This window comes from Eublepharis macularius, chromosome 9, assembly GCF_028583425.1.
Source record: "Eublepharis macularius isolate TG4126 chromosome 9, MPM_Emac_v1.0, whole genome shotgun sequence".
In the NCBI taxonomy this organism is placed as follows: Eukaryota; Metazoa; Chordata; class Lepidosauria; order Squamata; family Eublepharidae; genus Eublepharis; species Eublepharis macularius.
Genome location: NC_072798.1, coordinates 60,527,613 through 60,542,156, shown reverse-complemented (window position 1 = coordinate 60,542,156; position 14,544 = coordinate 60,527,613).

Genomic DNA, 14,544 nt, shown 5'->3' with positions numbered 1-14,544 from the left:
TACTCAGGGAGGCAGCGGAGGGGGTTGGCAAACCCCCAGTTCTCCAGGCTACTCAGGGAAGCGGCGGAGGGGTCGGCAAACCCACAAGTCACCCCAGTTCTGCAAGTAGAGGAGGCAACCAACCCAGACGAGGGTCCCTCTGTCAGACCAGGGGCAGACCCAGCTGGATCTCCACAGGACGGTCGGTCACCGATGAAACCCACTTCACCAAACATGATGCAGTCAATCAAGGAAGCTCACCATGTGCCTTAGACTGTTTTGTAAGTATACAAATTCTAATGGAAGTAGTAAAGTTTATAAAGAATAAGAGGAGGTACTTAGAAGGAGCCAAGGACAGGGCTTGTCATCACGAGGAGGATACCAGGGACAAGGCGTGTCGTCAGGAGGAGGATACCAGGGACAGGGCTTGTCGCCAGGAGGAGGATACCAGGGACAGGGCTTGTCGTTAGGAGGAGGATACCAGGGATAGAACTTGTCGTCATAAGGAGGACACCAGGGACAGGATGTGTTGTCAGAAGGAGGATACCAGGGGCAGAACTGGTCAAGAGGAGAATACCAGGGACAGGGCTTGTCGTTAGGAGGAGGATACCAGGGATAGGGCTTGTCATCAGGAGGAGGACGCCAGGGACAGGGCTTGTCATCAGGAGGATACCTGGGACAGGATGTGTCGTCAGGTGGAGGATACCAAGGACAGGACATGTCACAAGGAGGAGGATGCCAGGGACATCCATTCAGCTTTGAAAGGAGTGAAGCAGAGAGCCCCCCCCCCAAATCGAGCTGCCAGTCACCAGAGAGTAGGTGTTTAACAGAGGCCAGTAGCAATCTCCCCCTGCACCTCAAAAGCCAGGCAGGAAATGTCCCCCCAAGTCACCCACTATTGAGGGAGTGAAAAAGGCTTAGAAAGAAGTCAAGCAGACAGAGCCCCCCAAAACCTGCTGCCAGTGGTCCCAGAGAGGAGATGTTTCACAGAGGCCAGTAGCAGTCTGCCCCCTGCACCTCAAAAGCCAGGCTGGAAATATCCCCCCAAGTCACCCACTATTGAGGGAGTGAAAAAGGCTTTGAAAGGAGAGAAGCAGACACAGCCCCCCCCCCCAAAACCTGCTGCCAGTGCTCCCCGAGAGTAGGTGTTTCACAGAGGCCAGTAGCAGTCTGCCCCCTGCACCTCAAAAGCCAGGCTGGAAATATCCGCCCAAGTCACCCACTATTGAGGGAGTGAAAAAGGCTTAGAAAGAAGTCAAGCAGACAGAGCCCCCCAAAACCTGCTGCCAGTGCTCCCCGAGAGTAGGTGTTTCACAGAGGCCAGTAGCAATCTCCCCCTGCACCTCAAAAGCCAGGCAGGAAATGTTCCCCCAAGTCACCCACTATTGAGGGAGTGAAAAAGGCTTAGAAAGAAGTCAAGCAGACAGAGCCCCCCAAAACCTGCTGCCAGTGGTCCCAGAGAGGAGGTGTTTCACGGAGGCAAGTAGCAATCGCCCCCTGCACCTCAAAAGCCAGGCTGGAAATATCCCCCCAAGTAACCCACTATTGAGGGAGTGAAAAAGGCTTAGAAAGAAGTCAAGCAGACAGAGGCCCAAAAACCTGCTGCCAGTGGTCCTAGGGTGGGTGTTTCACCGAGGCCAGTAGCAGTCTGCCCCCTGCACCTCAAAAGCCAGGCTGGAAATATCCCCCCAAGTCACCCACTATTGAGGGAGTGAAAAAGGCTTAGAAAGAAGTCAAGCAGACAGAGCCCCCCAAAACCTGCTGCCAGTGGTCCCAGAGAGTAGGTGTTTCACGGAGGCCAGTAGCAGTCTGCCCCCTGCACCTCAAAAGCCAGGCTGGAAATATCCCCCCAAGTAACCCACTATTGAGGGAGTGAAAAAGGCTTAGAAAGAAGTCAAGCAGACAGAGCCCCCCAAAACCTGCTGCCAGTGGTCCCAGAGAGGAGGTGTTTCAGAGGCCAGTAGCAATCTCCCCCTGCACCTCAAAAGCCAGGCAGGAAATGTTCCCCCAAGTCACCCACTATTGAGGGAGTGAAAAAGGCTTAGAAAGAAGTCAAGCAGACAGAGCCCCCCAAAACCTGCTGCCAGTGGTCCCAGAGAGGAGGTGTTTCACAGAGGCAAGTAGCAGTCTGCCCCCTGCACCTCAAAAGCCAGGCTGGAAATATCCCCCCAAGTCACCCACTATTGAGGGAGTGAAAAAGGCTTAGAAAGAAGTCAAGCAGACAGAGCCCCCCAAAACCTGCTGCCAGTGGTTCTAGGGTGGGTGTTTCACAGAGGCCAGTAGCAGTCTGCCCCCTGCACCTCAAAAGCCAGGCTGGAAATATCCCCCCAAGTCACCCACTATTTAGGGAGTGAAAAAGGCTTAGAAAGAAGTCAAGCAGACAGAGCCCCCCAAAACCTGCTGCCAGTGGTTCTAGGGTGGGTGTTTCACAGAGGCCAGTAGCAGTCTGCCCCTGCACTTCAAAAGCCAGGCTGGAAATGTCCCCCCAAGTCACCCACTATTGAGGGAGTGAAAGGCTTTGAAAGGAATGAAGCAGAGAGCCCCCCCAAAGCGAGCTGCCGGTCACCAGAGAGTAGGTGTTTCACAGAGCCTAATAGCAGTCTTCCTCCCCTTGCATCTCATCAGCAGCCAAAAAAAAAATGTGCGGGAAAGAAGGCAAGAACTGAAGCAGACAACGCCCAAAGCTGCCTTGCACCCACTGTGGATCTATGAGTGGGGTGGTGTCACAGCACAATAGAACCCACCAGCAAACCCAGAAAAAAGGAAGAGATTTGGGGGGGAGGGGGGATTAAGCCCGAGAAGAACCCAAGGACTCCCAACGCAGAAAAAATCAGCGCGGTAAAAGGATTTTTTTTAAAGTGCTCTGAATAGAAAGGAGGAGAAATGGAGAAAAGAGAAAGCTCTCTTGCAGCTGAAGCCCAAGCCGCGCTCTCTCTCACACACACACACAAAAATTCCCCACAGCAAGCAGTTGCTGAGCTTAGAACTAACTCGCGTCCCTGCGCCAGGAGAATGGAGCCGACGCTTTGCGCGCGTTGTCTGTTATACAGAAAGAGTGATCTGTTTGGCTGACAGAGCTGCCAATCAAGGTTGTCTGTTATACAGAAAGGGTGATCTCTGTTTGGCTGACAGAGCTGCCAATCAAGGTTTCCTGAGCTAAGATTGGTGTGTTCCAAACGGGGAAGGTGTTTCCACCGTTGCCTAGGAAATTGTTTGAGCGGGAATCCTGGCATTAAGGGGCAACGGACACACGGACAGAAAGCCCCAATGTTCGGCGCTTTCGTGAGAAAAACACAAGCCCACAGCCCGCGTGTTCGCGAACCACGAACTGGGTAAGTTCGTGATGAAATTAGGTCCGTAATGCGGTCCGTGCCCATCTCTACCGGTAACCCTTACAATGGCCCTGTAAGGTAAGGTAGGTCAATGTCATATTGCAGATGGATGGTTGAGAGTACCTAACCTAAGGCCACCTTGTGAGCTCCTGGCAGAAGTGAGATTTGAACCAGGGACCTCTTGTATCACAGCCCATAGCCATTATGTTACCTGAGCTTAATAGGAAACCCTCGAGCAACAATATCTCATTGCTTAGATTGGCTTGTCCAGATACCCCAAAGGATATAGCCACCCATCAATAGTTTATGACTTTTCACCTATATCTGACAGAAAGCAGTGGCATTAAACAGTCTTAAATCCAGATTCTTCTATTTTCCTAGCTTGTAGGACTAGGTAATGTCCAATTTATACTTATTTATGGTCTGCTTTTTTCACTGAGACTCAAGGCGGATTACAGTGTAAGTCAATATGATCTATGGCTGGGACATTCAACAATACAATAGGGTATGGACTACATAAATTTGAAAACAAGCAGAACGCTGATACACAGCCAAAACAAAACAGAAGCTATTTAACATGACATACTGTCCATTTAAGTCATGCTATGCAAAAGATTGCATGGAAAAGTCAGCAGAATGCCAAAAAAAAAAAGGCTGGGAAGTAAAGATCTTTTATAAGCATCTCCTTCCCATTTCCCCATTGACTGAACACAGACTCCACTTGGCCAATGAAGCTCCACACTTAGAGAGGTTGACATCAGCTCATGAACTGATCTCTGCTGAAACATTTCATCCTTTTTAATTCCAGGTTTCTGAGTGTTTTCACTTTTAATGTCTAATTTGTGACCATTTGTTCTCTTACATCCTCTCTCCTAAAGATCCCCTACCCCAAGAGGGGGGCACATAGAACAACCCCCTTTACCAGGAAGAGGGGGTCTCATAGATCTCTTTGGAAGAGGGGGGCTCATAGAACAACCCCCTCTTTCCCCTGTGGGACCCCCTGGCCAGACAAATAAGAGCTGGCCACAAGCTGCAGTGCCATGGCTCACCACTGGCCTCCACAGGGGAGCCTTCCAAGAGGCTTCTTCACTCCCAAAGACCAGGGGAGGGGGATGGAAGTGGCTGCCTGCCCCATTAACCCTAACAAGGGCTGGCCCAGGTGGCTGCCTCACCTGTCCCACGTAGGTAGCAAAGAAGCCCCGAGACTCACCTTCACCCTGGCCCGCTCCATGCAGCCGCTTTTGGCTTGGCGCTGCCAGGCGCTGCCATTTCACCTGCTGTGGCTCCCACTGCTGGGCTCTTTGCTTGGCTCCTCCGGGGGTGACAGCAGCAGTTTTTCCCTGGGTGCTCCTCCTTCTCCCCCTTGGCGGGTGCCTCCACCAGCACCACCGTGAAGTCGGTGGGCAGGACGGGGTCTCTTTCCCTGTGTGGTGGCTGAGGGGGGTTCTTCACTGCTGCCTCCAGCCAGCTACATGCCTCCTTTCTTCTCTTGCCCCTTGCTTGGAGCAGCAGTGGCAGCAGCAGAAAGTGCAACAGGAGGGTGGCTTTCTCTTCCTTTCTTCTTCCTCTCATCCTGCCTCTCAGCCAGCCAGGTGGTGGTGCCTCAGGAATGAAGATAAAGAAAAGGAAGAAGACATGGAAAGAGAAAGGGAGAGAGGGAAAGAAAGAAGGAAAGAAAGAGAAAGGAAAAGAGGGAGGGAGGGAGGGAAGGAAAGGCTGGGGAAGAGGCCGGGAAGCAGGCGGCCCAGGAGAAGCTCCACCTGGGGGAGATGGCCCACAGGTCTTTGGGCCCCAGGGGCAGGGCCTCCAGTCACTTGATCTTTTTTCAGAGATGCCGGATCTCAGATCTGGGGAGATCCTACTGAAAAAAACCCTGTATACAACATTCAATAGGCATACCAAACATTTCCTCTCATCACAGAGAGGTGTTGCTCTCTATCCACCAACTTTCTATTAATGTAGTGGATGGGATGGTGATTTCCATCCTCCACAATTTGACTCAACATAAAGGGTTTCATGAAGTCAGGAGCCCTTAACACTGGCTCTGTGATGAATTCTCTTTTTAGATGGTCAAATGCAGATTGATATTCTTATGTCCAATGATAAGGACAGTAGCCAAGCCACAAATAGACCTGTAAATAAAATACAAAGTACATGGCTGTAAGGTACAAATGCCACTTTGTTAACAATTTAATAATCCATATAAATAATTTGTTGGGAAATAATTCTATACATATATTTCAAACCATTAAAATACCCAGGTTCCCCTCCTCAAGAATAACATATTGAGTATAGAAATTCCGCATATTTCTTCTGTTGGGAGTGACCCTTGAGGCAGTAACAAATCCAGTTCACAATTCTTCTTTCAATAGTAGTAGTATTCTTTATTACAACACTTAGCCAGTACATTTATTCTTTCAATAGTAACAAATCCAGTTCAGACAGGCTACCAGCTCCATTCCCATTTCGAGTAAATCTTCATCAGAGTTCTTCTTATCTACAAATAAAATATACTACCAAAAAACAGTCCTTAGTCCTTTCGTTACACAAACTCATACCTTTCTTAGGGATACCATGGACTTTATCACTAAAATAGAAGGATCCCTCATGAAGGATGATGAGATATTGAGTACTATAGATGTAAATGCTTTGTATGTGAATATACCTCATGATGAAGCTAGATTAGTAGTGCAATTATTTTTGGAGAAAAGGGGTAATCAATCCCCATCAACCTCATTTTTGTTACTAATATTACAATTATCAGATATTCATATGAAGAAAAATTATTTGGGGGTACAACATCACTTTTATTTTCAAATACAAGGTGTGGCAATGGGTAGTTCTATAACACTTATTATTGCCAATTTGTTTATGGCAGAGAGACAATCTCTCTCTGCTAAGACTGAATACAAACCCTTCTCTTTCCAGCTCATGCTACCCAAACAGATCCCTTGGAGTAGCCTGTCACTCAAAACTCTCTGATTCTGTGAGGGATTAACTCTTAACAGTCCTGCAGTTGTGTGTGGACAGCACTTCCAGGCTTTGTAAAAAAAAAAAAGCTGTCTGTCACACCCACCTTTCCCCACAGCTCCAGGCAGATAACTAATCCAAATTGAAAATATACAATAGAAAATAAAATCCCAAATAATACCCCCCCACACACACACACACACAAATGCCTGCAGCCTATGCCTCATTAAAGCCACAGCAAATGAAATGGCTTTGCAGTACCTACTAAACACTTCTAGAGACAGTGCCAATCACCTCATTCATTGTTTCTCCCATTTGTTTTTACTATCTAAATGAATTATATAAATCAGAGTTTTTAAAATTAATTTGGAAATGAAAATCCATCTCTGGTGACCTGGTCCCTATCCTGCCATGCTGAATTTCCTGGGCTTTTATTCCTCAGCCAATGAAAGGAAAACAATTTATCTGCTCCAGAGCACAGTGCAGAAAAGGCTTATGTGGAATCATAGTTCACTAGAACAGACCCACAGTACAATCCTAAACCTAGTTATTGTCAGAGCTTGCAGCAACCACTGCTGGGTGGGGCACTGGGCAGTCTGCTCCTGACATCAAAGGGGCACCAGGGATTCTGCAGGACCCTGCTCTGTGGAAGGAGGGACAGTATACATCACCCAGACTCCCTCTCAATCCACTCACTGGCCCGCTCAACTTGAGCCACTCACCCCCTTTGGTCTCTGCCATCATCTCCTAATCCTTCATCCACTCTCCTCCTTGCCTTCACTCTGCTCTAACTCCATTCCATCACTCCTACTCAAACCCACCACCTCAGAGCTCTTCCTAGCCACCCTTTATAGGGTTTCCTTTCTCTGCCCCGCCCTCCTTCCAGGCTGGCTCCCTCTCCTGACTTGGCCCAGCTGTGCCTCCCCCCAGGTGTTTCCCTCCCATCACTAATCCCTTCTAGGCTTCCTTGCCTTGCTGGCAGGGTGGGGTTAAATGCGAACCATCCCTAGCTGAGGTTTCCTTGGCCTTGCTCATGAGGAGCTGCCCCAGTAGGCCTTTGAGCTGCTGAGCTTGCCTGGCCTTGCTCATGAGGAGCTGCCCCAGCCAGCTTCTGTGCTGCTGAGCTTCCCTGGCCTTGCTCATGAGGAATTGCACTGGCCAGCTTCTGGGCTGCCTGCCCATTGATGCTGGGCGGGGCTACCCATCTCCTCCTCCAGAATGCCTGTGGCAGCTCCACCTGGAGGGGCTTGGCTCCTAGCATCTCCTGAGCCAGGCTACTGTCCTCTAGCCGGGGTGTGGCTCTGGGCTGTAGTGGCTGCTTCTCCTCCTTGGCTGGTAAGGGCTCTGTTTGGGCTGCTGCTGGGTCCCTATTCCCCCTGCCTTGGCCCTTTTCCTCTGGCCTGCTTAGCCCCCTCTCTTCCCCCTGGAGGGTGGGACTAGCTGGTCTCTCCCTGCTTCCTCCAGCCCTCTGAGGCTTTGGCCTTTCACCCCTTCCCCCTGGAGTAGGCAGGTTCTGGACCTGGTTTCTGGCTGGGGTGGCAGGGCCACTGCCTCCCGGTTGCCTCCCGCTGTTCCCTCCTGGCAAGTCTGGGGGCTGGGACTGAGGGCGAAGCTACAAGTGACGAATGACACTTGAACAGCAAGTGTATTTCTCCCTGTTCACTTGTGCTCCACTCAATCCACTTGCCGTTCAAGTGTCATTCGTCACTTGTAGCTTGGCCCTCAGACCCCGAACAGTTATACCCTTTCAAAACTCATTGATTTCAGTGAACTTAGGGTGTCAACTGTGCTGAGGGCTGTGCTGAAAATCCCTGAAAGGAATCTGTACCAATGTAAAAAAGAGAGTAAATTGCAACCTTGCTAAATTGCAGCTTGTGTTTTTAGGGTTGCCAGCCTTCTGCTGGCAATCCTAGGGGGCATTTGAGGTGTGGAGCCTGAGGAGGGGGAGCATTGTGGATGCTCCTGGGACATACAGGCATCAGTGACAGTCTAGGAATTTCTCCAATCTCTGTGGTCTTTACCATAAATTCCTAGAGTATTACCAATGCCTTGACGTCACTTTCAGGTGCCCATCTGGTTTGTGACATCATGGCATTTGTACTGTGGTTCCTTCACTTTTCTTCCTCCCTTCTTCCAGCATGGTGGGATGGAGTGCTGGAGTGCTAAGTCTATCTGTTATACTACAGCCATGGTCTAGTTCTGTCTGGAATGTGGGTTTCTTGTAGACAAACAACACAGATTATGCTAGGAATCTTCACCCTAAGTGGGACCACAGATTGCATACTAACTGCAGTTCTTAATTTTTGCCAAGTAGCAGCTGCAGCGTGTGCATTCCAGAACTGCTGTTTAGCAACAGGATATTCAGCCGTTGGCACAAGTGTGCCCTGAAAAAGAGGCTGTTTTATACAAAATGTGGAATCATGTTATCCCTTATATGTGATTAATTGGAATTTTACACTCGTCTATATAGTGAGCCAGTATGCTTAAAATTAGAATCAGAGTACTGCAGCTTTGAACATTAAAATTTTGTTTAATTATTTGATTTTATTATCAGGCATTGGAAATGCTACTTCAGGCAGAGCTTAGATTCCCAATATTTTGGAAGAATTAAAAAATACACAGCCCAATAAACTATGGTACTGTGGAGGCTTCCCCCCTCCCCCCTCCCAGTTTGTTTCTGACGGTTGGAGACTCACCCCATTTATTCTTGGGAAGAGGTGGTCCTGACCTCTGCCAAGTCTCCTGTCAAAATAACTGATAGGTTTTCATAGAGATTGTCCATCATGTTTAACTCAGCAGGGTGTTGTAGTTTCCAAGGTAGGAAGCCAACTGGATCCAAAATTCAGCACAGAAAAAGAGCATGAAATTAAAGGTTTCAGGGCAGCAGTCTTAACAGTCATCAATTTCCAAAAACATCTTATCACGGCAGGCTGTGAAGAATTAAGGCTCTTATTTGTTTCTGCCTTCCAAAGACATCTTGTTGGCAGGGGGAAGAAATCTATAGCCATGCTGCCAAGTTCATGCCAGGGTTGGAAGGTGTTCAGTTATGAGCAGAACATAACATTGCACAATATGCCAGTGAAATCTGTTTGTGGCCACCACAAGCCTTTTTTAACCTCTGTAGCCTTTTTATGCACCTCAAAGCTTTTCATTTCTTCTGTCCATTGGTTTTGAACCATCTTTGTACCAACAGCAAATGGAACAGCAGTAAATACAACAGGAATTGCTTCTTCAACTTGTAACAAGCACATTGTTGGCATATAGATGATTTACTGTGCACCACCTCCATTTCCTTACCAGTGGCAAAACCTATACCTGTCATATTCCTTCTGTTGCCCTGACAGTTTGGCCTTTCTTGCACCAAAGTGAAAAAAGAGAACCATTGTAAATATGAACCCGTACAGGGACATTAAATGAACTTTAGTATAGGCACTATCTCAGGAAGCAAGTATCACATGGTAGAATGACAGAATGACAGAAGAATGCCTTCATGTTTCATGATGTGCTTTAATCCTATTCATAGTCTGTGCTTAATATATAAAATGAGAGATGTGCATGGTTTAGTTCTCCTGGCACTTGTATGATTTGGAAGACCTGTCTCTTAATTCCAATTCCATTAGTATGTATAGTCTTTGGCTTCAGGGGGAGCAGAGGGAGCAGAGATGACAGATGACACTGAATGGACTAGTTAAGACCCATGGATTTCATTAGTTTTCACTGGGTTGAGATCCTAGTGAGTAGTTTAAATTTCTCAGGTAGGGGCTTTGCCTTGTTTGGTAATCACAGGCAGCATGGACACAAAAATATGGAGTTTTTAATATGCATATATGTATTCTTGCAGAGCAACAGATAGCTACAGTTAAATATATTGTATATGTGGGGTGAAAAAGGCACATAAATCTGCTATTCATTTTCATGTAGGAGTGAAAATGATGCATAAATTATGCTACTTATTTACTTCCATTTTATTTTATTTTTCTGTAAGTTCCATTCTGCAACTTACATGGAAGCTAATGTTTTATTGCATGAAAAAGCATCTTCTATTTCACTGAAAAAATAAAACTAGTTTTTAAACTCCTGAAAGAGCCAGATCAGACAGAAGGCGAGGTGGAGTGACTGGGAGTATGGTATTAGCATGCCTTCATATAATACTGCATTAGCTATGGCCAGTTCTTATGCCTCAAACTGTTCAAAAATGTCAGTAGTCAGTCATAAGACACGCTTCCTGATTTTGGAAAGCATCCTTTCCTTGGAATAAGACATAGCCATGCACAGCATTGGCAACTCAAGGGAAATGCTTCACTGAAGGAGCTCTATTCTTTACGAAATGGAACAGGAAAAGCGTTTTAAAAACATCCAAGATGCCAAAATGCCTGTCCCAAACATTAATACCAACAAGCTTCATTCAAACTGAGTTTGAACTGATTTAATTTTTTGTGATTCTGTCTGTCTGTGGCACATGGTTTAACGCCGGCTAGCTGTTCTAATTTGTGTTCAACTGACCACAACCTTAGGGGATTTTCTGATAGATGGAGGTCACTGGAGCACAGAATCTCCATTTATTTCATTTTTCTTCCTTGCTATACAAGCCTGTAAGGTAACAGAATGGTGAACCAAAGGTGGCTGCATCACTCAAGATACTTGTCTGTACTGGAAACTCTCTAAGATGCTGCTCAACTTTTTGCCTTGAATATAAAGGGAGAGAAAAGGCCCTTCAGACTTCAGAGTCAGCATCCTTCTTCTTACTTCCTTTATAATAAAAATGTTTGAACTGCTACAGATGTGTAGGCCTATCTTTGGACCACCAAAACAGGATGTTGGAAACTATAGGCCATCTTGTCCCACCCATGTTCAATGCATGAAATCTAAAGCTAGTGGCTCTCTGAGAGTTCCAGCTCCCAGAAGTAACCAAGTCCATTCCTGGACTACTGTGGGATAGCCCTGAAAGTACTGGAGTAAGTATATTACTAAGTAAGTATATTACTAGTCAACATGAAATGGTACTGCACTAGTACTACTACATAACACACAAAGCTTGTCCTTCCCACTCCCCAAACTGCCTTGAGGTGGTTTTGTTATCAGTGTACTGATCTGGAAATATGCAGTGCAGTCCAAAGCAGCAGCCTTCTAGGCTCACTGAATTCAATAGAAGGGTGTCTAAAACTCTGCTGAGGATAGTATTGATGCTGTGCTACAGAATCAAAAAAGGATATATGTTTGACTGTGTCATAGCCATCCCTATGGATTCTCCTATTGGCCATAATATTTGACTTGTATCAACTGTCTTACAGGTTGGGCAACCAATTCCTCCTGTTTCCAATACAGAAGAATTCTGTCCTCTGAACCTCCCCTCTTGATATTGATTCTAGATATGTTTTATTTGCACTGCTCTGTTTCCATTTCTGAAAACTCTATGCTTTATGTCCCTGTTATCCTGGGCATGCTTCTACTTGGAAATACATTTACCTCCAAGTCCCTCAAGTGAGCCAGTAACTACTACGTTGTTTTTGCTGTGTTTATGTTATATCGCTGCAGATTCTAGATATATACAATAACAACCAAACCATTCCTAAAATCAGCCTCAAGGTGTTATCTGAATCCCATGTGAATAGGAAGGGAAGAAGTGTCCCTTTATTCTTTTCCAACTTTTTTTTCGTAGATCAACAGAAGATGCAGTCAGAGTTATATAGCTGTGACATTCCAGCCCTTGTTGAAAAGATGGTATCACATCTTGGAGGACACAGTCCCAATACTCCCTGGTCATCAAAAGTCATTCCTTGTGACATAAAGTGGCACTTAATGGCTTTGCCACATCACTGATTGCAGGGAGGTTAGTTCAAAGCTACCCAGCATAGCTGATTCCATACCAAGGAGAGCTGAACTGAATTATGCTCTTAAACAGGTGTGCTCTGCAGAAAAGAATTCAGTGGTCATGCTCTTTCATGGGGGCACATTTCCCTTTGTAGTGGCCATTTTAAACAAAGACTACATCTTAGGAATCAAGGCAAAAATGTCACAAGATTGGGGAGTGGGAATTTTGGAGTGAGCAAATAAACCAGTTTTGTCTCAATTTGCATAAGTTTTCTTATTCTTTTTCTGCCTGAACACAGCATTCTGCCTTTCAAGCAGGGTTGTTACATGTTGCAAATTCTTCTGTTTAAGAGAGTTTGTTCTGATGTTTCCCTTGTTCTTCCTGTAGCTGGCAGTGAAGGCACATAGTCCCCTGAATGGAGACCCTATAGCTATAGCCTGCATGTCTTAAAGTGCCTGAAAGGGCTGTACACACACAGTTGCAGGACTGTTAAAGGTTAATCTCTCTCAGAATAAGAGAGCTTTGAGTGGCAGGCTACTCCAAGGCTTTGGATTGGATAGTCTGGACTGGAAAGAGGAGGGTCTTTTTTCAGTCCTAGCAGAGAGATCCAGTGTTAAGGAGCTGAGAGGTGAAGTCCTCACAGAGAGCAGTTTCAACACTGGGAATGTTGGCAGAAAGGTTTGGGAAGTAGGTGTAGACTCCCAAATGGGCCAAAGAAATGAGATAGCTCTTCTAAGGAGAGGAAATTTACCCAGCCCAGTCAAACAGGGAAGTAGCTCTGGAAAGTAGAAAGATCCCTGGTCGGGTGTGGTTGAGAACTGCTTGTGGAGGACTTCCGGTTTGGGATCTATGGAGGTCTAACGCAGCTCCACTTCTGGAGCTGACCGGACTGCCGTTTTAAGCAGGCCGGCGGGGTGAAAATAGCCCGCGGCCGACTGCTCTCAGGCGGAGAACAGGCAAAGAACGCTCAAGACCCTAGGGTGAGTTAGATCTCGGACGAGGGGGGGCTCTGCGCAACGGGTCCCCTCCCGATCCTTGAGGTCCCACCCTGCGACGGGTCGGCTACAATCTCTGCGGCAGTTTTGGGGCCAATTCGGCTGGCATAAGACCTACATGCCCGAGCTTCGATTGGGAGAAGAAGCGGAGAGGAGAACTTAAAATCGAAACAGCGATTACAACCCGAGAAAAGTGAAGGGAAGGTAAAGATCACTATCTTCCGATACGGGACAGATTGATTAAAAGAGAGAGGAAAAAAAGTAGATTTTTAAACTGCAACAGACTAATGAAAAGGAGGGGAAGACTCGGCAGGAGTTGTATTTGAAAAGAGACTAAGTTCAAAGAAGTTATTAAAGAAATTGGACTATTGTTTTGAATACCTGTGGTTTTGGAGCTGTGAGAAAAAGACACCATCGCGAGATCTGCTGTGGGAAGACGGGAGACAGGAAGTGCGTAACAACAATAGAGCGGCTGGAGAGAAGCGGCCCTTGCTGGAGGGCAGGAAGAAGGGAATCGCCATCTTTGAGAGGGGAAGGGTCGCGGCCTCAGCGGAAAGGGAAGTAGGCCATTTTGGATTACAAAATCATAGAGAGACCATAGAGAAAAAACGCCCGACATTTTGGACCCTTTAAAAATTAATTTATGCAAGAAGACCGGGACATTTGAAATAAAAAAGGTACTAAATTTAACGCCACAGAGTTAAGGAAGAGAGCGGACTCGTGGGAGCGAGCTAAAGCAAGCCCCACAATGTCGAAAAAAGAGTGGCAATCGGCAATAGAAAATCTGGACAAAAAACTTTTAGAGGTGATCAAGGAATTTAAAGACATGAAATTGGAGCTGATTAAAGAGGTTAAACAGACAGTAAAATCGGAGCTGTCAGAAGTAAAATCGGAGCTGTCAGAGGTGAAGAAAGGTATGGAAACAATACAAACTGAATTACAAGGGACGCAGCAGAGAGTTAAAACAGTAGAAGGAGCGATGGAGAACTTAGCAGATACGCAACAAACAGAGATGAGACTGATGAGGGGAAGGATGGCGGTTGCGGAAAGTAGACACATGGAGAAGCAGCTGAGATTTCGCGGTCTGCCGGAAATGGAGGGAAAGACAGCGCAAGAACAGATGACTGAGGTGTTAGCTGAATACCTGGGGGAGGAGGAGGAGGAAGTTGTGGCTATCCTAGATGTGGCATATCGTGTGAATTCGAGAATTGCAACCCAGAGGAAAATACCAAGAGACGTGATCGTACAATTTACAACACGAAACATGAAAGAGAAGATTGTGACTAAACAGTTTCAAGATCCATTGGAGATCGATGGCAAGACAATTATTATAATGAAGGAATTACCCAGATCAGTGTTACTAGATCGGAAAAAATATAAAGCGCTAATCCAGATGTTGAAGGACATGAAAATTAGGTACAGATGGGAGCTTCCAGAGGGTTTGTCCTTTGAATTT